Source organism: Ovis canadensis, chromosome 5 (genome assembly GCF_042477335.2).
Source record: "Ovis canadensis isolate MfBH-ARS-UI-01 breed Bighorn chromosome 5, ARS-UI_OviCan_v2, whole genome shotgun sequence".
Taxonomy (NCBI): Eukaryota; Metazoa; Chordata; class Mammalia; order Artiodactyla; family Bovidae; genus Ovis; species Ovis canadensis.
This window is the reverse complement of record NC_091249.1, coordinates 25,123,328-25,147,775: the sequence shown is the minus strand read 5'-3', so window position 1 is coordinate 25,147,775 and position 24,448 is coordinate 25,123,328. Positions and strand designations below refer to the sequence as shown.

At 46.1% G+C, this 24,448-nt stretch overlaps 1 pseudogene; it reads right to left on the bottom strand.

Moving 5' to 3' along the window:
- LOC138440647 (mitochondrial transcription rescue factor 1-like) overlaps positions 1–24,224 on the bottom strand; it is a 30,805-nt pseudogene extending 6,581 nt beyond the window's left edge.
- Positions 24,225–24,448: the final 224 nt, after the last annotated feature.

Sequence of the window (24,448 nt, the reverse complement as noted above, 5' to 3'; positions counted from 1 at the left end):
TTTGGCCACCATGCAAAGAGCCCATTCACTGAAAACAGACCCTGAAGATGGGAAAGATTGAGAGCAGGAGGAGAAGGGGCGGGGGGGGGGGGGGGGGTGCGACAGAGGACAGATGGTTGGAAAGCATCACCAACTCAATAGACATGAGTTTGAACAAACTCCGGGAGACGGTGAAGGACAGAGAATTTCAGAGTACCATGGGGTCCAAAGAGTCAGACACAACTTAGTGACTGAATGACATGATCTTGAATCACTTTGAAACTGTATCACTTTTCTGTATACCTGAAACTAACATAACATTCTAAGTCAATTATGCTTCAATTACAAAATTGAAAATAAAATTAACTTAAAAGTAGAGAAAAAAACATTCTCTAAAGCTTCACAGGCTCCTTAGACCCGTTAAAGAAGATGGAAACTCAAAATGCTCACAAGGTCCTTCATTCAGGAAATAAAAATAAGACCAGGCTGGGGGCTGCAATGTAACCTACAAGACTTCAATTTATTCGCTGGTGTGGGAGGATGTCTTTTTCTCCCATCTGGGAGGAAAATTTTTAAACTAAAAATGGCCAGTAGTTTCACACGTAAGAGCATCTAGCCACTGAAAGTCACGTTCACAAAGCTCTGTTTTTAGTAGGTTAAAACTCGAAGCAACCCAAAGGTCTATTAACAAGAAAATAAAGAATCAGAGTGTGGTGTATCAATATAGTGGAACACTACACATCAGTGAAAAAGAGAGCATTGCAGGCACCAGTGTGGATGAATCTCACAGAACAACACAGAGGAGGACCCACTGTACAATTCCACTGATAGGAAGTCCAAAATCTATTCACTGTTTATCTGAAACTCAGATTTAACTACGTGTTCCCTATATTTTTTAATTTGTTTAAACTGACAGCCCACTGAGGGTTGGAAATTCCTTAACTCTTTACCTGGGTCCTGGTAGGAACACAGTATATAGATCTGCGTAAAAATTCATTTGTGCATTTTTCTGCATGTTTGTTGAAATTAAAAGACGCTTGCTCCTTGGAAGAAAAGCTATGACAAACCTAGACAGTGTATTAAAAAGCAGAGATATCTGTGTAGTTAGAGCTGTGGTTTTTCCAGTAGCCGAGTACGGATGTGAGAGTTGGACCATAAAGAGGGCTGAATGCCAAACAATTGATGCTTTCAAACTGTGGTGCTGGAGAAGATTTTTGAGACTCCCTTGGACTACAACATCAAACCAGTCAATTGTAAAGGAAATCAGCCCTGAACATCATTGGAAGGAGTGATGCTGCAGCCGAAGCTCCAATACTTTGGCCACCTGATGCGAAGAGCCAACTCATTGGAAAAGACCCTGATGCTGGGAAAGATTGAGGGCAGGAGGAAAAGAGGGTAATAGAGAATGAGATGATTGGATGGCATCACTGAATCAATGGACATGAGTTTAAGCAAAGTCCGGGAGATAGTGAAGGACAGGGAAGCCTGGTGTGCAGCAGTCCATAGAGTCACAAAGAGTCGAACAGGAAGTGACGCAACAATACCAACAAATATTTTTAAAGGCAAAATAATCCTATTAAATTCACTAAGAGCAAGTAGATATGCCCTTCCTCCCTATAATTAAGCTTTGATTTGGGCAGAAAAAGGGATATTAGCCAAATCTCCCCATCCACACACAAGCCCCAGAGGAAGTGGGAAACTACTCCCTTGTGTTACAGATAAGACTGAGGTTCAGAGAGGTGCAACCGCTCACCAAAGGTCCCAAAGCCTGGAGCAAACAGGCCAGGGATACAAATCTAGGTTTCTTGGGGTTCCTAACACCTGTCTCTGAGGCCCAACCCAGAGTCTGACACTAAGCCTTTTACTTACCAAGAACACTTCTCCCAAAACATAATCTGTGGGAGGCCAGAGAATGTCCCCCATGATCTTGGCACCTGAGTATGTTATATTACGTGGTGAAAGAAACTGGTCCTACGTTACACACTTTAAAATAGGGAGCATATCCTGGGTTATTCCTGTGGGCCCAAGCTCATCACATAGGTCTTTAAAAGAAGAGGCAGGACATCCCTGGTGGTCTAGTGGTTAAGAATCCACCTGCCAATGCAGGGGACACAGGTTTGTTCCCTGGTCCGGGAAGATTCAACATGCCGAGGGCGAACTGAGCCTGTGAGCTCATTCTGAGCCCATGCTCCCCAACAAGAGAGATCGCCACAGTGAGAAGTCCAAACACTGCAGCTAGAGAGTAGCCCCCCACTCAACACAACTCGGAAAAAGGCAGCAACAAAGATCCAACTGAAATTAAATTTTTTTTTTTTTAAAGTAAAAGAGGTCAGAGTTTCAGAGGTAGCAGAGAAGCTCCCTTGCTGCGGTCTATTCAAAGGCAGCCCTCAACACCAGGGTTTGAAAATAAACCGAAAAAAAAGAGAGAGAGAGAGACAGAGAAAAGGAAAAAAAAAAGAAAAGAAAAAAGTAAGAGAGAGGCAGAATTGCTGGCATTGCCAGCAATGCAACAGAAAATGAGGCAGGAGAGATCTGAAGCATGGGAGAGAGAGGGACTTGACCCTGGGTCATTACTTCTAAGATGAAGGAGCCACAGGCCAAGGAATGCTGGTGGCCTCAAGAAGCTAAGAACAATGTCCAGCTGCCAGCCAGCAAGGAAACAGGACCCCAGGTCACTCGCAATAGCTTGAAACCGACTTCTGCCAACAGCCTGAATGAACAAGGAAACAGATTCTCCCTAGTGTCCAGAAAAGCACACAGCCCACCAACACCTTGACTGCAACCTAGTCAAGCCTATCAGACTTTCAACCCATGGAAACGGCGTGCTGTTGGTAAGCCACTCAATTTGAGGTAATTGGATATGGCAGCATAGAAAAAATAATACACAATCCCATATGTGTACAAAAAGAACTGTACAAGCATTTGTTTAAAAAAAATGTGAGATTTAAAAAAAAAAAGGAAATTCCCTACCAGTGCAGAGGTTAGGACTCCACGCTTCCACTGCAGGGGCCAAGGTTCAGTTCCTGGTCAGGGAACTAAGATCCCCCATGCCATGTGGCTCAGCCCCGAAAAAGTGAGATTATATATATACATATATGGGTGCTCTCCAGGTGGTACAATGCTAAAAATCCACCTGCCGATGCAGAAGACATAGAAACTCTGGTTCAGTCACTGAGACAGGAAGATCCCCTGGAGGAGGGCATGCCAACCCACTCCAGTGTTCCTGCCTGGAGAACGCCATGGACAGAGGAGCTTGGTGGGTCAGCTGCAGTCCACGGGGTCACAAAGAGTCGGGCCCAACTGACCACACATATACATATATGTACACATATTCACATATACATATACACATCGTTGTCTATATAAACATATACATATATATTTTATGTATGTGTATATACATAAAAGTCTGAATTTTTTTGCACTTAATAATATATCTTAAACAACATTCTACACCAGTTCCTATAGTTTTCTATGAACCCATAGAATTTGTCTAGTGTGGACATCTGGATCTTTTCATTTTTTCTATTCCTCAAAATGTTGTGGCCATCATTTTATATATAAATCCCCATGAAGCTGCTGCAAGTATTTCTTTTCTCAACTCTTTTTCCTTTTCTTATTTATTTTTAGTTCTTGGCCATGTCATGCAGTATAAGCAGGACCTAGTTCCTGGACCAGAGATTGAACCCGTGCCCTCTGCATTGGAAGCGCAGAGTCTTAACCATTGGACCATCAGGGAAGTCCACGCTACAAGTATTTCTGTAGAATGAATTCTGGAAGTGGCATTGCTGTTTCAAAGATTGTGTGCATTTTAGATTTTGACAGAAGGGCTTCCCTGGTGGCTCAGCGAGAAAGAATTTGCCTGCCAATACCGGAGAAGCAGGTTCCGTGCCTGATCCAGGAAGATCCCTCGTGGTACAGGGCAACCAAGCCCGTGCACGACAGCTAGTATGCCTGTGCCCCAGAGCCTGGGAGCCACAACTGTCGAGTCCGTGAGCCACAGCTCCTGAAGCCTGGGAGTCCTAGAGCACGTGCTCTGCAGCAAGAGAAGCCACCGCCGTGAGAAGCCAGTGTACCTCAGCTGGAGAGCAGCCGCCACTCACCATAACTAGAGAGCCAGCACGCGCCAGTGAAGACCCCGTGCAGGTCTTCAACCAATCAATCAACCAATCAAATTGTAAAAGAAAAGAAAATTTGACAGATATTGCAACCAGAATCAAGGCATCACCCTGGGGAACAAACAGTATCCAGGGGCTACAGCTCCTCTTGAATTGGTGTGGCCACGTGACTCATCTTCACCCATGGGGTGTGAGCAGCAGTGTCACCCTGGGTCAAAGCTTGAAGGAGCAAGCGTGCCCTCGACAAGTTCCTTTTCTCCTCTGCTGGCTAGACGCGGGAGACAGTAAGGGCCCTGTGTGTGCTGGAGCCATGAAAAGGTGGGGACCTGGGTCCTCGAGTCACCATGTGGAGGAGGAGAGTCATCCACTGACCAGAAACAGCCTTCCAGGGTAATCAGGTGAGTTGGAAACAAACGTCTTCCTTTGACTTTTCACCCAGTTGGCGGCCTATTTGTTACTGCAGGGTTCCTGTCTTAGTCAGCTTGGCTGCTATAATGAAATATCGTAGACTGAGGGGCTTAAATAACAAACATTTACTTTCTTGCAGTTTGGGAAGCTGGAAGTCCAAGACCAGGTCAGTTCCTGAGGAGGGTTTGCTTCCTGGTTTGTAGATGACCACCTTCTCTCTGTGTCCTTACATGGAGGAGAAAGCGAGAAAGAGATGGTGTCTCTTTTTATAAGGGCAGTAATTCCTGGAGAAGGAAATGGCAACCTACTCAAGTATTCTTGCTGGGAAAATCCCATGGACAGAGAAGCCTGGGTGGCTACAATCCATGGGGTCACAGAGTCGGACACAACTTAGCAACTGAACAACAACAATCCCATCACGAGGACCCCAACCTCCTGATCTCACTTAAACCTACTGACCTCCCATCTCCAAATAGCATCCCATTGGAAGTTAGGGACTTCAAGATATGAATTTAAGGGGACATCAGCCAGTATATAGCATTTCCCTACTGGTAAAGAATCTGGCTGCAATACAGGAGACCTGGGTTTGATCCCTGGGTCAAGCAGATCCCCTGGAGAAGGAAACGGCAACCCACTGCAATATTCTTACCCAGAGAATTTCATGGACAGAAGAGCCTGGTAGGCTACAGTCCATGGGGTCGCAAAGAGCCAGACACGACTGAGCGACTGACACACACAACTAATGTACTGCTTCACAGAAGCAACGCTGGTTTCAGTCAGTGAATGTTTGCTCATGCTTTGAAAGCTTTGCATTCAAGAGAATCCACACAGGTGCGGAGTCCTGTTGAGAACACCAAAGCGTTCATTAAAAAGACAGCTAAAGACAGCATCTCTCACAAAATCATTTGCTCTCACCTCTTCCCTCTCGTTCTCTCTCTCAGCCTTCATTCTCTTTCTTCCACTTGCTGTGTGAGCTCTCTTAGGTAGTTTCATGCCTTCCTGTATTGCTCTGCGTGCTAAGATCTCTGTTAACAAGGCATCTCAACTGGCCCCAGACTAAACAAGTGCTGCTAAGACCCATGGAGAAAATGGTATCTCTTCCTGAGTTCTAGGCTGAAGAGAAATTCAACAGACTGTGGATTCTAATAGCCAGGATAAAGCTAATTCAAAAGTTATTTTCAACCGCCCTTCAAATGCATTCATCCCTTTCTAGATGTTTATTTGACTGATAGTAAAAGTGATTTCTGGACCCTAAACAATCTCCGGAACAGGTAAGGGACAAGTGCAGGGTTCTACCTAGAAGTAAAAACTTATAACAAAAAAAAGACTTCTCTGGCAGTCCAGTGGTTAATACTCCACACTTACAATGCAGAGGGCATGGGTTTGAAGCCTGGTCAGGGAAGATCCTACACGCCCTGCAGTGAGGCCAAAAAAAAAAAAAAAAAAAGATGAAGGAGGTTCAAGGGGTAGGGGACATATGTATACTTATGGCTATCATGTTGATGTATGGCAGAAACCAATACAATATTGTAAAGCAATTATCCTTCAATTAAAACTTTTTAAAAATGGGAAGAAAAAAGACTTAAAAATACTTCTTCAAATTAAAAAAAGCAGGGAGTAACAAAAACAAAAATCAGTAAATGGGACTGCATCAAACTAAAAAGATTTTGTACAGCCAAAGGAACCATCAACAAAACAAATGGCAATCTATAGAACAGGAACAGATATTTGCAAATTGTGCATCGGATGTGAGTGCTAAGTGGCTTCAGTTGTGTCCAACTCTGTGCGACCCTAAGGACTGTAGCCTGCCAGGTGCCTCTGTCCATGGGATTCTCCAGGCAAGAATACTGGAGTCAGTTGCCATTTCCTTTTCCAGGGGATTGTCTGGACCCAGGGATCAAACCTGGGTCTCTCAAATCTACCTGCATTGGTGGGTGGATTTTTTACCATCAGCACCACTTGGGGAAGCCCCATATATCAGATATGAGGTTGGTATCCAAAATCTGTAAAGAACTCATACAACTCAGTAGCTTAAAAAAAAAAAAATTGTATGGCTGAGTCCTGTTGCTGTCCACCTAAAACTATCACGACACTGTTCATCAGCTATACTTCAATACAAAATAAAAATTTTAATTAAAGAATTTGGCAGAGGAGATTTCCCTGGTGGTCGCATGATTAAGACTTCAAGATTCCACTGCAAGGGGTGTGGGTTTGATCCCTGGTTAGGGAATGAAGATGTCCCATGCTTTGCAGTGCAGTCAAAACATAGTTTAAAAAAAAAAATCAATGGAGGCACTAAATAACATTTTTCTAAAAGAGACATCCAAATGGCCAACAGTCAAATGAAAATGTGCTCAGCATCACTAATTCTCAGGGAGATGCAAATCAAAACCACAATGAGATATTGTTGTGCACTGTTTAGAATCACTACCATCAAAAAGACAAGAGGGCTTCCCTGGCAGCTCAGTGATAGAGAATCCTTCTACCAACGCAGGAGACATGGGTGCGACCCCTGATACAGGATGATACCGCCTGCCGAGGAGCAACTAAGCCCGAGCGCCACAACTACTTAGCCTGTGCTGCAGAGCCCGGGAGTCGCACCTACTAAGCCCATGTGCCTCCGCTACTGAAACTCTGGCGCCCTTGAGCCCATGCTCCACAATGAAAGCCACCACAAGGAGAAGTCTGCACCACTAGAGAGTAGCCCCTGCTCGCCCCAACTAAAGAAAAGCCCGAGCAGCCACGAAGACCCAGCACAACCAATAAACAAATAAATAAAATTATTTTTTTAAAGAATAAGAGATGACAAGTGATGATACAGAGAAAAGCGAACCCTCATGCACTGCTGGTGGAAGAGCTGAAAGGTAACAGGGAAGTAATCCAAATGTCCATCGATAGATGAAGACTAACGAAATATCCAATGGGATGTTTTTTGGCTTTGAGAAGGAAGGAAATCCAGACACGTGCCACAATATGAATGTACCTTGAGAACATTATGCTCAATGAAGAAGACCAGTCGCAAAAGGACAACTGCTGTACGATTCCACTTATATGAGGCCAAATTATAGAGACAGAAAGTAGAATGGTGGGTTGCCAGGGGCTGGGAGGAGGGCAAGTGGGGTTTAATGTTTAATGGGGACAGAGTTTCTGCTTGAGAAGATGAAGAAGAGTCCTGGAGATGAATAGTGAGTTGCAACTGCTGAGCCTGCATGCTGCAATTACTGAAGCCGGCATGCCTAGAGCCAGGGCTCCAGAACAAGAGAAGCAACCATAGCGAGAAGCCCCCCATCGCTGCACCTGGAGAAAGTCTGAGCACAGCAACAAAGACTCAGCACAATCGAAAATAATTGTTTTAAACACCCTCTTTTTAAACTTTTTCTTTTATATTGGAGTATAGCTGATTAACAATGTGTTAGTTTCAGGTGTACAGCAAAGCGAATCAGTTATACATATACATGTATCTCTTCTTTTTCAAACTCTTTCCTCATTTAGGTTGTTACATAATAATGAGCAGAGTGAGCTGAGTTCCCTGCATTGTACAGTCGGTACTTGCTGGTTATCCATTTTAAATATAGCAGTGCAGACATCCACTTATTGAGGGCACCAATAAGGAGATCTAGACATATATCAGAGCTTTCATGCTAATTCAGACAACCCAAAGCCACTCTGTCTCAGGCAGAGTGAATTCACCCCATACCCCACCTATGCCAAGAGAAGCTAAGAGAAAGGTGAAATGAAAAAGCCAGGGCCAATAAGAGCTCTTGTTGCTTGGGGCCAAACTCCAGAATTGCCCCACATACACGAGAACAGAGCTAAAGAAAATGTCAAGCCAGATGGCAAAGGCTGAAGGCTAGGCTGAGACCAGCACGCCAGCATAGACCTGAGTACAGCTGCAAAGGTCCCTCCCCTGCTGAGAAGAAACTATGTCGCAGCTGGGCTTGTTTTTCACCTGCTTGGTCAGTTGTCCGTCACAGTGGAGGGAGACACACACTCCCTCTCACCAGGATGAACAGATCCCCTGGGATTGCCGGATAATTTTTCACAGCAGCCTCTGGTCACTGACTAGGCTTTAGGAAGGAGAGAGGAGTGGAAACCCTTGGGGTGCAGGCTGCTGGGCAACATCCAGGTGAACCACTGAGATTTATTTATTTATGGCTGCAACAGGTTGTACGTTCAAGGCATGGGCTTCCCTCCAGTTGTGGTGCTCGGACTCCAGAGCGCACAGCCTCCATAGTTGCAGCAAGCAGGCTCTCTAGCTGAGGCTCCCAGGCTTAGCTGCCCTGCAGCATGTGGGATCTTAGTTCCCCAACCAGGGATCGAACCCACATCCCCTGCAATGGGAGGTGGATTCTTAACCACTTGACCACCAGGGAAATACCACAAGCTGAATTCTTCTTCCCAATTATAGTCTCATGGCTCCATCATCCTTTCCATCATTCACTCATTCATCTAGCCAGTGATATTTATTGAGCACCTACTATGTGTCTGTTGTAGGGGACCCAAAGAGAATATGCAAACAAAAGGGAATATGGATTCCCTGCCCTCGTGGAACGGACATTCTAGTAAGCGAGACAGACAAGAAACAAGATTAAACAAGTAAAATTATGCAGACAGAGGAAAGAAAATAGAAGAGGAGGAAAAAGAAGGGGAAGTGGAATGTCATTTACAGAAGGTAGGATTTCCCTGGTGGTCCAGTGGTTAAGAATCCACTTTCCAATGCAGGGGAAATGGGTTCCATCTATGGTTGGGGAACTAAGATCCCACATGGTTGTGGGGCAACTAAGTCTGCACGTCACAATTATGGAGCCAGAGATCATGCTCCACAATTAGAGAAGCCCATACGTAGCAAAAAAGACCTTGCACCGCCAAAATTAAAAAATAATAATTTAAAAAAGAAGAAGAAGGTGGTCAGAAAGGACCCTTGTGGCAAAGATCCATTTGAGCAAAGATCTGAAGGAGGTGAGGGAGGAGCCGTGAGGGTTGGGCGGTGGAGGGGGGAGAGAGTGGTCCAGGCAGAGGGAATAGCCCGTGCAAAGGCCCCATGGATGGAGCGTGCCTGGTGAGTCCAGGGAACAACAAGGAGGCCCGTGTGGCTGGAGCATAGTGAGCAAGTGAGCTGACAGAAGAAGGCGACAGGGATAGATGGTAGAGAGCCTTGTGGATTACAGAGAGGACATAGGATTTTGCTGTTGTTGTTTCTGTTGTTTTTTATGAAAGTGAAAGAGGAGAGTGAAAAAGTTGGCTTAAAACTCAACACTGAAAAAAATAAGATCATGGCATTCAGTCCCATCACTTCATGGCAAATAGATAGGGAAACAATTGAAACAGTGACAGACTTTATTTTGGGGGGTTTCAAAATCACTGCAATGGTGACTGCAGCCATGAAATTAAAAGACGCCTACTCCTCGGAAGAAAAGTTATGACCAACTTAGACAGCATATTAAAAAGCAGAGACATTACTTTGCCAACAAAGATCCGTCTAGTCAAGGCCATGGTTTTTCCAGTAGTCATGTATGAATGTGAGAGTTGGACTATAAAGAAAGCTGAGCACCAAAGAACTGATGCTTTTGAACTATTGGAGAAGACTCTTGAGAGTTCCCTTGGACTGCAAGGAGATCCAACCAGTCCATCCTAAAGGAAATCAGTTCTGAATATTCATTGGAAGGACTGATGTTGAAGCTGAAACTCCAACACTTTGGCCAGCTGATGCAAAGAACTGACTCATTGGAAAAGATGCTGGGAAAGATTGAAGGTGGGAAGAGAAAGGGATGACAGAGGATGAGATGGTTGGATGGCATCACCAATTCAAAGGACATGAGTTTGAGTAAACTCCGGGAGTGGGTGATGGACAGGGAGGCCTGGTGTGCTGCAGTCCATGGGGTCACAAAGAGTCGGACATGACTGAGAGATTGAACTGATCTGACTGAAGGTGGGAGCCATGGAAGATTCTAAGCAGAGGAGGGACATGGCCTGACTCGGGTGTTCTCAGGCACCACTGGAAGTCAGATTTGTAAGAAACTCAACAAGTCATAGGAGCAATCACCCTCTCTCCCTCCTTCACCCCACATTCTACTCATCATCAGGGCTACTGACTCTTCCTCATACTTCTCTTTCACTTGCCAAGGTTCAGACCCTCATTCGATCCATGTAGAGGGACTGTAATCTTTTCCTCTGTGTTCTGAGCCCTAACTCTCACTTTAATTCATCATAGCCTATCAGGTTATCTGTTGGCCAATCCCAAAGACTTCCCGCTGCCAATCCTGAACACATCCTAACTTCCACACCTCTTTGCCTTCCATCCTGAATATCCTTCTATCTCCCCATCTCCAAAGTCCAGCTCAAAAGATGTTTCTGTGGATCTTTCCTGGCAGTCCAAGGGGTGAGACTGCACACTTCCAGTGCCAGGGGGCATAGGTTTGATCCCTGGTCAGGGAACTAAGATCTTCCATGCCCCTGGGCATAGGCAAAATAAATAAATAAAAGGGGAATTGTAGTGTTTTTTTTTTTTAAAGATGTTTCTGGGGTTTCCCTGGTGGTCTACTGGTTAATGAGTGGCAATTGAGGGCAGGAAGAGAAGAGGGCAACAAAGGATGAAATGGTTGGGCGGCATCATCAACTCAATGGACGTGAGTTTGAGCAAACGCCAGGGGATAGTGAAGGACAGGGAAGCCTGGCGTGCTGCAGTCCATGGGGTTGCAAAGAGTCAGACACACCTGAGCAACTGAACAACAATGACGAATTGTGGTTAAGAAAACTCCAGCCAATGCAGGGGACACACATTTGATCCCTGGTCCGGGAGAATCCCACGTGCCTCAGAGTGGCAAAGCCTGTGTGCCACAACCACTGAAGCCTGCGGACTGAGAACCTGTGCTCTGCAACAGGAGAAACCACTGCGATGAGAGGCCCGAGCATCGCAACAGAGTGTAGCCCCTGATTACCACAACTTGAGAAAGCCTTCAGGCAGCAACGAAGACCCAGAACAGCCAAAGACAAATGAATCTTAAAAAAAAAAAGAAAAGAAAAGAAAAAGGATTATTCTGCTATCAAGCCTTCAAGAGAATTTACCAGCGCCCAAATCCTTCACCTGCCCACATGTGCCCACGGCTCTCTACCTCCAGCACCTGCCACTCCCTGCATGGGGCTAGTTCTGGCTGCAGGATCGAAGGACAGGCCAGAGGTTCTGGGGAGTTAATACCCTTGGAATATTCCTCAACCAATGACTGATGAGAGTTGGTGGAGAAATGCCCCCAGCTTTGCAACCGGCCTGCTTGGTTCCTGAATCAGTCCCTTCCTGCTACGTGACCTTGGGCAAGCCACTTCACCTCTCTGAGCTAGTTTCCCCATCTGTAAAATGAGGATGATGAGAGCACAGACTTCATCAAGCTCTTGTGAAGATGAACTCATTTCAATCTACGCAATGTGCTCGCAACAGTGACCCACACATGGTAATTTCCTACAAGTGAGGCGTGCGCGCATGCTTAGTCTTGTCTGGACTGCAGTCCGCCAGGCTCCTCTGTCCGTGGGATTTCCCAGCCAAGAATACCGGAGTGGGTTGCTGTTTCCTCCTCCAGGGGATATTCCCAACCCAAGATTCGAACCTGGGTCTCCTGCATTGTAAGCAGGTTCTTTACCATCTGAGCCACCAGGGAAACCCAAGATCCCACAAGTTGTGTGGCAAAAGAAACAAGGTAGATCCTCTTGTGCAGAGCAATATCACAACTGGGCTCATGCTCCAGACGACTGACACCACTCATCATCCTATATTGTCGCTTTCTCTCTTAAACTTACTTGAATCCATTGGAACCGGAAGGTTAAACGGAAAAAAAAAAAATTGACTGCCAGGAAGAGAATAAGGCTCTAATGTTGTTCCCTTAAACCAAACATTTAAGGGACATTTGCTGTCCTATGTGTTCTCAGGGTTAGGGGCACAGTTTTGCCTACAAACTACATCTTTGGAATCCTTTGCCTTCAATACATGGGTTTTATTCATTTATTTGCTTGCACCGGGGCTTAGCTGCAGCACACAGAATGTTTAGTGGCAGCATTCAAACTCTTAGTTGCAGCACGTGGGATTTAGTTCCCTGACCGGGGATGGAACCCAGACCCCCTGCATTAGGAGCTCGGAGTCTTAGCCACTAGAGCACCAGGGAAGTCCCCAGTACATGTGTTTTTGACTTGGCACTTAGCATTAGTAGGAACTTCATGATCTCCCTCATTCATTCTGCCCCTTTGACCAACCAGCGGCTGTGGATGGTCATCAACATATTGCTACACGAAGACATTAATCCATTATGACGGTAATTGTCAGTGCTGACATACATCGTTTGTTCAGCAAATATTTACTGAGTACCAACTGTGTGGCACCGTGACTCAATTATTCCACACCTTGAGATCTTAAAACTCTCAAGATATCATCTAGAAACTGCCTCCCCACTGGAGCTGAAAGAAATTGTAGTGATGGTTTTGGCGGGAGGGAAAGAGCTGGATACTAAAATCGGAATCACTTTTAGAAAAAGAAGAAGTGAGTCGTCTGGGTTTCCAGTCCTGAAAAAATATCTAAAGACTGAGCCTCCCTACATTGTTCTTGCTCACTAAGAATGAACATGTGACTGTCGGTGGGAATGTAAATTGGTGCATCCGCTGTGGAGAACAGTACGGAGGTTCTTTAAAAACCTAAAGCTAAAATTACTGTATGACCCTGCAATCTCACTCCAGGGCATACGTCCAGAGAAAAGCATGATCTGAAGGGATACACGCACTCCAACGTTCTTTCAGAACTATTCACAGCAGCCAAGGCATGGAAGCAACCTAAATGTCCATTGACAGGGGAATAGATGAAGAAAATGTGGTCCATATACACAATGGAATGTTACTCAGCCATTAAACAGAATGAGATAATGCCATTCATGGCAACACGGATGTACCTAGAAAGTGTCGTACTGAGTGCAGTAATTCAGACAGAGAATGAGAAATAGCACATGACATCCATTATTTGTGGAATCTAAAAAGAAATGATACGAATGAACTTACAAAATAGAAAGAGACTCACAGACTTAGAAAACAGACTTATGGCTGCCAGGAGGAAAGGATAGTTAGAGAGTTTGAGATGGCCATGTACACACTGCTGTATTTAAAGTGGATAATCAACAAGAACTTATTGGCTAGCACAGGGAGCTCTGCTCAACGTGATGTGGCAGCCGGGGAGGGAAGGGGTTTGGGGAGAATGGATACATGTACCTGCGTGGCTGAGTCCCTTCATTGTTCACCTGAAACTATCACAACATTAATCGGCTCTATGCCAATTTTTAAAAAAATTTCAAAATAAAAACGGATGAATGTGTGAAATAGTAGGGTCTAGGATATGTTTCCAATACTCATCTGACCTGCATGCTCTAAGGGAGGGGTAGGTGGGACACGTGAAAGAAAGGGGAAGTTGACGTCTGAGCTACAAAAGAAATCAGAAGTGAAAAGAAGTCAGACACATTTCTATGAAGTACGGAGAAGAGGGAAATCCATAAAGAGAGAAAGCCTGTAGTTGGTTGCCAGGGGCCAGGGCGTTGAGGAATGAGAGTAACTGTTTCATGGTAGAGAGTTTCTGTTTGAATTGAACAGAAAATTCTGGAACAGTTAATACATAGAGGTAATGGTGGCACAACATTACAGATATACTAATACTGCTTAACTGGTGAAATTAAAATGGTAAAAACAGTAAACTTTATGTTGGGTGTATTTTAAATTAGAAAAGAAACTGGATACACATCCTTGTTCTGGAGAGAAATTTAAAAGTAGCCAAAATTAGCACAGAGAACTGAGATCAATATCTTGTAATAACCTATGGTGGAAAAGAATCTGAGGAAGAATATATATACATATATACGCCGTGTTTAGTCACTCAGTCATGTCCAACTCTTTGAGACCCCCTGGACTATAACCTACCAGGCTCCTCTGTCCATGGGGATTCTCCAGGCAAGAATACTAGAATGGGATGCCATGACCTCCTCCAGGGATCTTCCCAACTCAGGGATCAAACCCAGGTCTCCCGCACTGAAGGTGGATAATTACCAGCTGAGCCATGAGGAAAGCCCAAGAATACTGGAGTGGGTAGCCTATCACTTCTCCAGGGAATCTTCCCAACCCCGGAATTCAAAACAGGGTCTCCTGTATTGTATACATCTATATATATATAAATTACTTTGCTGTAGGCCTAAAACTAACACAACACTGTAAATTAACAACACTGTAAAATAACTATACTTCAATTTTTTTAATGATCAAAAAGGTAATAAATAAGTTTGTGCTAAGCCGTTCATTCTGGCTCTGAGTGAGAGACTACACCATTGTGTAATCTGGGTCATTAAGATCTTTTTTGTACAGCCAGACATTCTGGAGTGTGAAGTCAAGTGGGCCTTAGGAAGCACTGCTGCCAATAAAGCTATTGGAGGTGCCGGAATTCCAGCAGAGCTATTTAAAATCCTAAAAGATGATGCTATTAAAATGCTGCACTCAATGTGTCTGCAAATCTGGAAAACCCAGCAGTGACCACAGGACTGGAAGAGGTCAGTCCGCATCCCAGTTCCCAAGGGCAGTATCAAAGAGTGTTCACACCACTGGACAGTTGTACTCATCTCCCATGCTAGAAAGGTCATGCTCAAAATCCTGCATGCTAACTTCAGCATTATGTGCACCGAGGACTTCCATATGTCCAAGCTGGGTTTAGAAAAGACCCAGGAACCAGAGATCAAATTGCCAACATTTGCTGGATCATAGAGAAACCAGGGGAATTCTAGAAAAACATCGACTTCTGTTTCATTGACTACACTAAAGCCTTTGATTGTGTGGATCATAACAAACTGTGGAAAATTCTTAAAGGGATGGGAATACCAGACCATATTACCTGTCCTCCTAGAAACCTGCATGCGGGCCAAGAAGCAACCGTTAGAATCCTGTACGGAACAACTGACTGGTTCATTGAGATTGAGAAAGGAGTATGCCAAGGCTGTTTATTGTCACCCTGTTTATTTAATTTCTATGCAGAGCACATCATGGGAAATGCCAAGTTGGACGAGTTACAAGCTGGAATCAAGATTGCCAGGAGAAATGTCAACAACCTCAGATATGCGGATGATACCACTCTAATGGCAGAAAGTGAAGAGGAACTAAAGAGCCTCTTGATAAGGGTAAAGAAGGAGAGTGAAAAAGCCAGCTTAAAATTCAATATTAAACTAAGATCATGGCATCCAGTCCCATCACTTCATGGCAAATAGAAGGGGGAAAGGTGTAAGCAATGATAGATGTCCTGTTCTTGAGTTCTAAAATCACCGTGGATGGTGCACACAGCCATGAAATTAGAAGACGACTGCTTCTTGGCAGGAAAGCTATGACAAACCTAGACAGTGTGTTCAAAAGCAAAGACATCACTCTGCTGACAAAGGTCCATATAGTCAAGGCTATGGTCTTTCCATAGTCTTGTACGGATATGAGAGCTGGACAATAAAGAAGGCAGAGCATTGAAGAACTGATGCCTTTGAACTGTGGTGCTAGAAAAGACTCTTGAGAGTCCCTTGAAAAGCAAGGAGATCAAACCAGTCGATCCAAAAGGAAGTCAACCCTGAATTCTCTTTGGAAGGATTAATGCTGAAGCTGCAATACTTTATCCACTGAGGGGAACAGCAGACTCGCTGGAAAAGACCCTGATGCTGGGAAGATTGAAGGCAGAAGGAGAAGAGGGTGACAGACAGTGAGATGGTTGGATGGCATCACCAATTCAATGGACATGAACTTGGGCAAACTCTGGGAGATACTGAGGGACAGGGAAGCCTGGGGTGCTGCAGTCCACGGGTAGTGAAGAATCGAACACAACTTCGCAACTGAACAACAAGTCGGTCACTCAGTAGTGGCCAACTCTTTGTGACTCCATGGCCTGTAGCCCACCAGGCTCTTCAGTCCATGGGATTTCCCAGGCAAGAACACTGGAGTGGGTTGCCATTTCCTCCTCCAGGGGATCTTCCTGACCCAGGGATCGAAATTGCATCTCCTATATCTCCTGTGTTGGCAGACAGACTCACGGAACCACCTAGGAAGCCCATAATAAATGAAGCTTTACAAAACCACATTACCTTCATTAATCAATTCTTGCAACAATATCAACAACAAACAAGTGGCCAAGATTTAGTGAGCACCTACTATGTGCCCAGCACTGAGCATCACCTGGCCTGGTCCCCCAGGACCTCTACTATTGGGATGCCACAATTGGCCTGTCAACTAGAACACTGATGCACAGACTTAAGCCCCAGTTTCTAAGACTCTGACTAGCCAGTCAGACTCTGATTCTGCCCTGGAATCCAGCTGAAATGCAGATTCTAACTCAACAGGCCTGGATGGGGCCTGAGACTCTGCATTCCCAGAGTATGCTGCCAGTCCAGGGTCTGCATTTTGAAGATGAAGGTCTGAGGAGTCTGACCAGCTCCCCTCCCCTCCCGCACTCAGTTAAGTCAGTCTCACTGACCGCCATCAGACAGGCTTGGCCTTGCCGGGAGGGGCTTACGAGAGCATGCCAAGAGCCCTAGCCTGTCTGTCACTGTGAAGACAGTTGGCTTGAAAGATCCTGGAATAAGATCTTCCCTCACTTGCCCTTGGCCACTAAGGGCCCTCTTGTCCTGTAAGGTTGCATTTAAAAAAAAAATAAGAAAACAAGTCAAACCTTCTGCTGGTGCTATGATGTTCAAGAGCTGCACTTGGCATTACTTTGCCGGTCATTTGCCCAGTAATTTGTTCAATGTCAATCCGCCCTTGGGGGACTTCCCTGGCAATCCAGGGGTTAAGACTCTACACTTCCATTGTGGGGGGGCATGGGTTTGATCCCTGCTGGGAGAACTAAGATTCCTCATGTCAGTGCTGCCCACCTCACCCCCCAAAAATAAAACACCTTTAGAAAAAAAAATCTGCCCTTTGCCTCCAGAACCTTAGTCCTGATCTTTCCACTTACTTTGGGGGAGCAAGAGGGGCAGCACTGAAGTAACCCAGTCTTATCTAGAGGGATGACGGCATTTGCCTCAAGCAGCATCTTTATGTGCTCAACGACTCCGTCGTTCCGACTCTTTGCAACCCCATGGACTGTATAGCCCGCCAGGCTTCTCTGTCCATGGAATTCTCCAGTTAAGAATACTGGAGTGGGTTTCCATTTCCTTCTACGAAAAGCAGAGTAAGGCACCATGCATTGGCTGGAACGCCTTTATGCGTGCCTGCATATCCCAGTGTTTTAGAGGAAAACATCAATGGGATAGTCAGCTACTAAGACCTCTGGAGTTGGGAGCTTTCCTGCAACCCGGGTCTTGGGTTTGGAAGATCTAGAAACCAAGTCAGGGGTGAGGGGCCAGAGTCAGCCAGACACAGGAGACTGCCTTTCTCCCAACTTCCCCACCGCAACCCCCCATCCCCATCCCTCCCCCATCCCTCCCCCATCCCTCCCCCATCCCTCCCCCATCCCTCCCCCATCCCTCCCCCATCCCTCCCCCATCCCTCCCCCATCCCTCCCCCATCCCTCCCCCATCCCTCCCCCATCCCTCCCCCATCCCTCCCCCATCCCTCCCCCATCCCTCCCCCATCCCTCCCCCATCCCTCCCCCATCCCTCCCCCATCCCTCCCCCATCCCTCCCCCATCCCCCAGAGACCTAAGCCTGTCCGTGAAAGAGCCCGCAGGGGAAATGGCAGGTCTGCCCTGAAGTTGGCGGCTCTGAACAGGAAACTCAGGATGGAACCGGAATACCTAGTGGAGATCCCTACCCGCCTCCTACCCCGGCACCTAGAAGCTAAGGAAGGAGGCGGCCCAGGGAAGAGCGCCCCTCTTGTCTGTTCAGCCACGGCGGAGGCCACTGCCTCCTGGAAGCTATATCGTCCTCCTGTTTACATTTCCTTTTGATTCCTTCTTCCAGCTCAGTCCCTCAGGAACCCTCAAAGCCCGAGCCCCGGGAAAAGGCAGAGGAGCCCAGCCTTCGGGGCGCTTCCCCCTCCCGCCCCCACCAGCCACGTGTTCTCTGAAGCTGTCAGCGGGCGAGAGCCAGAGAGGAGAGTGATTTCTCTCATTTCTTGAGAAATAAAAGCCACCCGGAGAGTCAGTTCTGTCCAAACATTTCCTAAAGGGAGGGGTTGGTCTAGAGGGGTGCCTAGCACTGTCTCTGCTTTTCATTTGGAGCAAGGGAGGGCAGAATATTAAATATTAAACAGAACAAGAGGTTGCCTAAGACGGCGTAATTATCCTCAACAGCCATCTGCCATCTCCCTTTTTCCAAACGTATTCACGCTGGTTAGAGCACAGCAAACAAGGACCGGCGACACGGGGGGGCGTGAACTTTTGTTTCTGGGACCACCACCCCGCCCCCCCCCACAAAGTCGTAGGCGATGGGGGAGGGGAAGGCGCGCAAGATTCCAAGCTCGTCACTTAGTCCAGCCTGCCTGTATCTTAAAGCAAAAACAGACTAATTTAGACTTGAGTGATGGCCGGGGGCGTGGCGGAGGACAGGAGACGGGGTTGGGGGAGACATTTTAAAAAAAGTAGAATTAGACTTAGCTTAGAAACCGTGATCATTGGGGAAATGTCACAGGCCCAGAGCAGGTGGCAGAGATATCAAGTACTACAGGAGGGCCAAGGGCAGTTGAGAGAAAATGAATATTTCAGCAAGAAGTAAAAGCTGGAAATCAGGGAGTCTGCCCCCAGCAAGAGAAGCTGCGGAGAGAAATAAACTTCCCACCCCCAGAGAAAACCTATTCAGAGGAAGGAGGGGGTCATTGGGTTCTTACCTTTGCCTATACAGGTAAGGTTGCAGCAAGGAAATAAAGATTAGACTCCCTGCAGAACTCTGCCCCCCCAGATTTTGTCGCTCACTCACCTGTGTTGCATGGGCTCTGGCGCTCAGGCTGTGTGGTTAGTGGGCAGCGCAGCGAGTCCTCCGGCTGTCCTGAGGGCCCCACCTTGTCAGCGCCCAGGGGTCCAAGCCAGCAGATGCCCACGCATCCATTGCCTGCCCAATGGAAAGGAAAAGGGGGCCCCAGAGGAAAGAGAGAGAAAGGGGACACCAAGAGCAGCCAAGCTCAGAGCTGAGGGCTCCCCACAAAGGCAGGTGCCAAATGGGGCTTCTGTGCCAGATAACAGTGGGGGAAAGGGAAAAGGAAGAGGGGGAGGTTTCCCTAATGTTGGGAGGAGACAGGGGAGGACTAACGTGTCATCAGCCCCTGATCATCTCCAGCAAAGTACTTACTGCTCGGGAACCCAGGACAGGGAGACTATCCAGCCTCCCATCCACAGTGCTCCTCAGGGGAAAATAAAAGGGAATTCTTACTCTCGGCTCTCTGCCCCTTAACACTGGACCGCGACCTCCCAGCACGGGGCAGGACTCTCTGGAAGGATGCTGTGTATCACCCCTCTACCTTCTTCCAGAGCAGCTTCTCTTAAGGAGCCAGGAAAGGCTCTGTCTCTCCTACTTAGTGGGTTTGCGGAAGGGGCGTGTGTAGCAGGCGGGAATCAGCATGGATGTGGAATCACACTTATAATTTAACCATCTCCCCTCCGCCAGATTACCTAAATTATTGATGCCCTTACAGAAACACTAATTAGAGGACAGCTGCTAACCCTACCCCACCCCCAGTCTCTTCTGTTCTCTGGCGAAACAGCATTTCTTTGAGCTCCCTCCCACCCCCTTAAGGCAAAGGGAGTTGTATGATTTGAATATAAAGGCAGCAAGAAGAAAATTTGAGTCTTTGGATGCAAAAAGGCAATTGATGGCAAGCTTCACAGGTTTGTTTGCTGCGTGCGTAGACATAGGTTTCCAAAACTGGGGTGACCCCCTTTCTCCTTTTAAAGGAGGCTCCTTTTAAAGATGAGCTGTATGTCTTATAAGAAGCATCTAGGGCAGAGAGAAGCCTCATGTTTCATAAAGTGGAGTCAAAATGGGAGGATTTACCTCACTGGGGAAAGAAGCATTGTTTATACAGGAGCAATTAAACCTGGGCTAGGTGTTAGGGGATATTAAAGAATTACTGTTCTTTTTATAAAGTTTCTTAGTAGTATTTTGATTGTGCTCAGTCCTGTCTGACTCTTTGCTGCCCCATGGACTGTAGCCCGCCAGGCTCATCTGACCATGGGATTTTCCAGGCAAGAATACTGGGGTGGGTTGCCACTTCCTACTCCAGGGGATCTTCCCTACCCAGGGATCAAACTTCATATCCCCGTGTCTCCTGCATTGGCAGGTGGATTCTGTTACCACCTGGGAAGCCCAGTATTTTGATTATGTTGTTTTTTAAAGTCTTTATGTATTAGGGATACATGTTGAAGTATTTATGCTTAAGGTGATAGGTCGTTTCCAGGAGTAATGAATGAATAAACAAAATTTCAGATCCTCTGTAATAGGGAAGAAGAAACGTGACTCCATATTGAATCTTTCACTTTAACCTTTGCAGTCTATTGCTTTTGCTATAATAATGTTGCCTATAGCCTGAAATACACTGGATAGCCCATTTTCAAGCCTCTGACCTTTAAAGGTATAACACTTTACCATTCATATAGAGATAAAAAGTTGCAGAATGTGGAGAAGGAAATGGCAACCTTCTCCAGTATTCTTGCCTGGGAAGTTCCATGCATAGAGGGGCCTGGTGGGCTACAGTCCATAGGGTTGCAAAGAGTAGAACACGACTTAGCGACTAAACAACAGTCGCAACAAGGTGGGTTGACATTGCTGATGGGAATCACAGGATGTGCAGATCTGGCTTCTTGAAAATGCTGATTCTTCCTGCTGCTGCCTCTGCTAAGTCGCTTCAGTCGTGTCCGACTCTGTGCGACCCCATAGACGGCAGCCCACCAGGCTCCCCCGTCCCTGGGATTCTCCAGGCAAGAACACTGGAGTGGGTTGCCATTGCCTTCTCCAAGGCATGAAAGTGAAAAGTGAAAGTGAAGTCACTCAGTTGTGTCCAACTCTCTGCAATCCCATGGACTGCAGCCTACCAGGCTCCCCCGTCCATGGGATTTTCCAAGCAAGAGCACTGGAGTGGGGTGCCATCGCCTTCTCCTGATTCCTCCTACCTTCCTACAATTTCCTCTTTTTGTGGGGAGAGAGCAAATTAGCCAAGATGGTGTGGTCAGGCTTTCTTGCCCCGTGGCCTCTCGCTCTTGCCCCCTGTTTTATAAATGATTATGTGACAGCTGTTTCAGAGGGCAGCTGGCACATTCTGCTGAATACATGCTCGGGTGCCTCGGGACTGAACTTGCTTGGTTTGGATACACATACCAGCTCGCCCTGACTGGAGTCAATACTGGGTACGCTTCTAGCCATTGGTTCTCATGCTCCGCTGGAAAGACCCCCTGTTGAGTGCCTGCCCCAAACAGTGTACTCTGGCCAAACGTCCATGGATTTCCCCCCTTGTAGCCACAGATGTATTGTGTTTACCAATGTTTGCTGTTTAAATGGTTTTTTCTAATTCCACGTGTTTTCCAATCTCTTTTTATAAGCCCTAGACTACATTAAACACAGTTTGCACCCCACCCCCCAAAGTTGCAGAACAGAGAATGACATTTGTCTTGCTGGAGGTTTACTTGAACATGGTGACCTGACCTACCCAGACAGCTGCAACAAAGGATTCTTGACATCAGGAAGTTTGCAGCAACCAACCACACCTCCTCCCCTTTCCGTATCAAAGAAGCCTGAATTCTAACTCAGGGAAGATGGTTCTTTGGGATATTAGCCCGCCATCTTCTCAGTTTGCTGGCTTTCCAAATCAAGTCGATATTGCTTGCCCCGACAACTTGTTTCTTGATTTATTGGCCTGTTGTGCAGCAAGCAGTAGGAGCTTGGATTCAGTAACACCTCTGTACAGTGGAATATTATACAGTCATTAAAAATAATGGTTCCCTGATGGCTCAGACTATAAAGAATCTGCTTGAAATGTGGGAGAATCGGGTTCAATCCCTGGATCAGAAAGATCTGATGGAGAGGGGAACGGCAACCCACTCCAGTATCCTTGCCTGGGGAATGCCATGGACAGAGGAGCCTGGAGGGGTACAGTCCATGGGATCTCAAAGAGTCAGATACAACTGAGTGATTAACACACACATCAAAAATAAGGAAGCGCTGAGACATACTACAACATGGCTGAACCTCAAAAACATAATGCTGAGTGAAAGAAGCCAGACACAAAGTGTCACACAGTGTATGATTCCCTTCATATGAAACATCCAGAATAGGCAAAGCCACGAGACAGAGAGTAGATTGGCAGTTTCTAGGAGCAGGGGCATGGGGAGACGGGGGCTGCCTGCTAGTGAGTATAGGGTTGCATTTTGAGGTGATGCAAATGTTCTAAAATAAGATAGAAAAGTGGCATAATACTGTGAATGTACTAAATGCTCTGAATTGTTCTCTTTCAAAGGGTTAGAGACTTCCCTGGTGGTCCAGTGGTTAAAACTTTGCCTTCCAGGGCAGGGGGTTCAAACCAGCCAGGTTCAATCCCCAGCTGGTCAGGGAGCTGAAATCCCACGTGCCTTAAAGGCCAAAAACCAAACAGAAACCCCCATAAAACAGAAGCAATATTGTAACAAACTCAATAAAGACTTTAAAAATGATCCACATCAAAAGAATCTTTAGAAACTTCCCTGGTGGTCCAGCGGCTAAGGCTCCAGAGTCCCAGTGCAGAAGGCCTGAAGTTCAATCCCTGGTCGGGGAATTGGATCCCACATGCCGCAACTAAGACCTGGCAGAGCCAGGAAAAAAAACTGTAAATAAATAAAAAGATTAATTTCATGTGAAAGGAATTTCCCACAAAAAATTTTTTAATACAGTGCAAGAGGGAGGGGAAAATAAACACCGCCAACACATCATTGCTCACTGAAGAAGCTGGCTTATGAGGATGAGGGAGTCCAGTGTTATTTTCATTGTATTCTCTTTGCTTTGTGCTTAAAACGTTCTTTTTTTAAAGAGATGGACGTAAACATTAAATAGGAAAAATGCAGCCCATGAAGGTGGGTTTGGACCAACAGAAGTGGGGTAGAGAGGGCTTCTCTGTGGGATACTGGAACCTCAGTTCAGCAACTAGGTGAACCCCCAGGCTTCAAAGTAACTCAAAGAATAGCCAGAGTGTGGAGGACAGAGCTGAGCTATGGCAAGCTGTGTGACCTTGAGCAAGTCACTTAAGCCTCCATCACCTCCTCTTCAAAACTAGGATAATAACACTTGAGGAGGGTTGTTTTGGGTATAAAATGAGACATCTGATTTGAAAAGGCATTGTGTGCTCTAAAATGCTCTGCAATGTAAGATGTTATTATTGTTATTCCAGAAGCCATAAGTCTATGCAATTAGCATTGAATTTTCCTATTTTTAAATCACGTGACTTGTATGAGTCACTTCATGATGAACATAAATAGCCATCCTGGTTTCTTTAAAAGTCCTTTGAAAATGTCAAAAAAGTTCTGCTTTTTCCTTTATGCAAATGAGGCCATCCTGAGTCAACCAACTTTTAAACTCTTGTGCCTTTTGTACGAGTTGGTGACCATGAATAATAGGTTGGCCTCAATTATTCACTCCTTCCTGTTTCCCTCTTTGTCACAGCTTATTGTGACTGTCATGTATTTCCTCAACCCTTGACTTTGGACTTGCTTTGATCAACAGCATGTGGGCGGAAGTGGCAATAAGCCAGTTTCAAGCCTGGGTCTAAAGAGACCTCCCATGCCTCACCTGCCATCTTGCTTCTCAAAAGAGTTGTCAGCATGAGCACAACTATCCCAGAATAAAGATAAAAGACCAATGGAGCTGAGTCAACCAGTCGAGCCCTATCCAGACTGGCCAACCCCAGCAGACTCAGAGGCCCATGGGTATATATGTCTATTGCTTTAAGCCACTGAGCTTTAGGCTTCCCTGGTGGCTCAGATGGTAATGAATCCACTGTCAATGTGGGAGACCCAGATT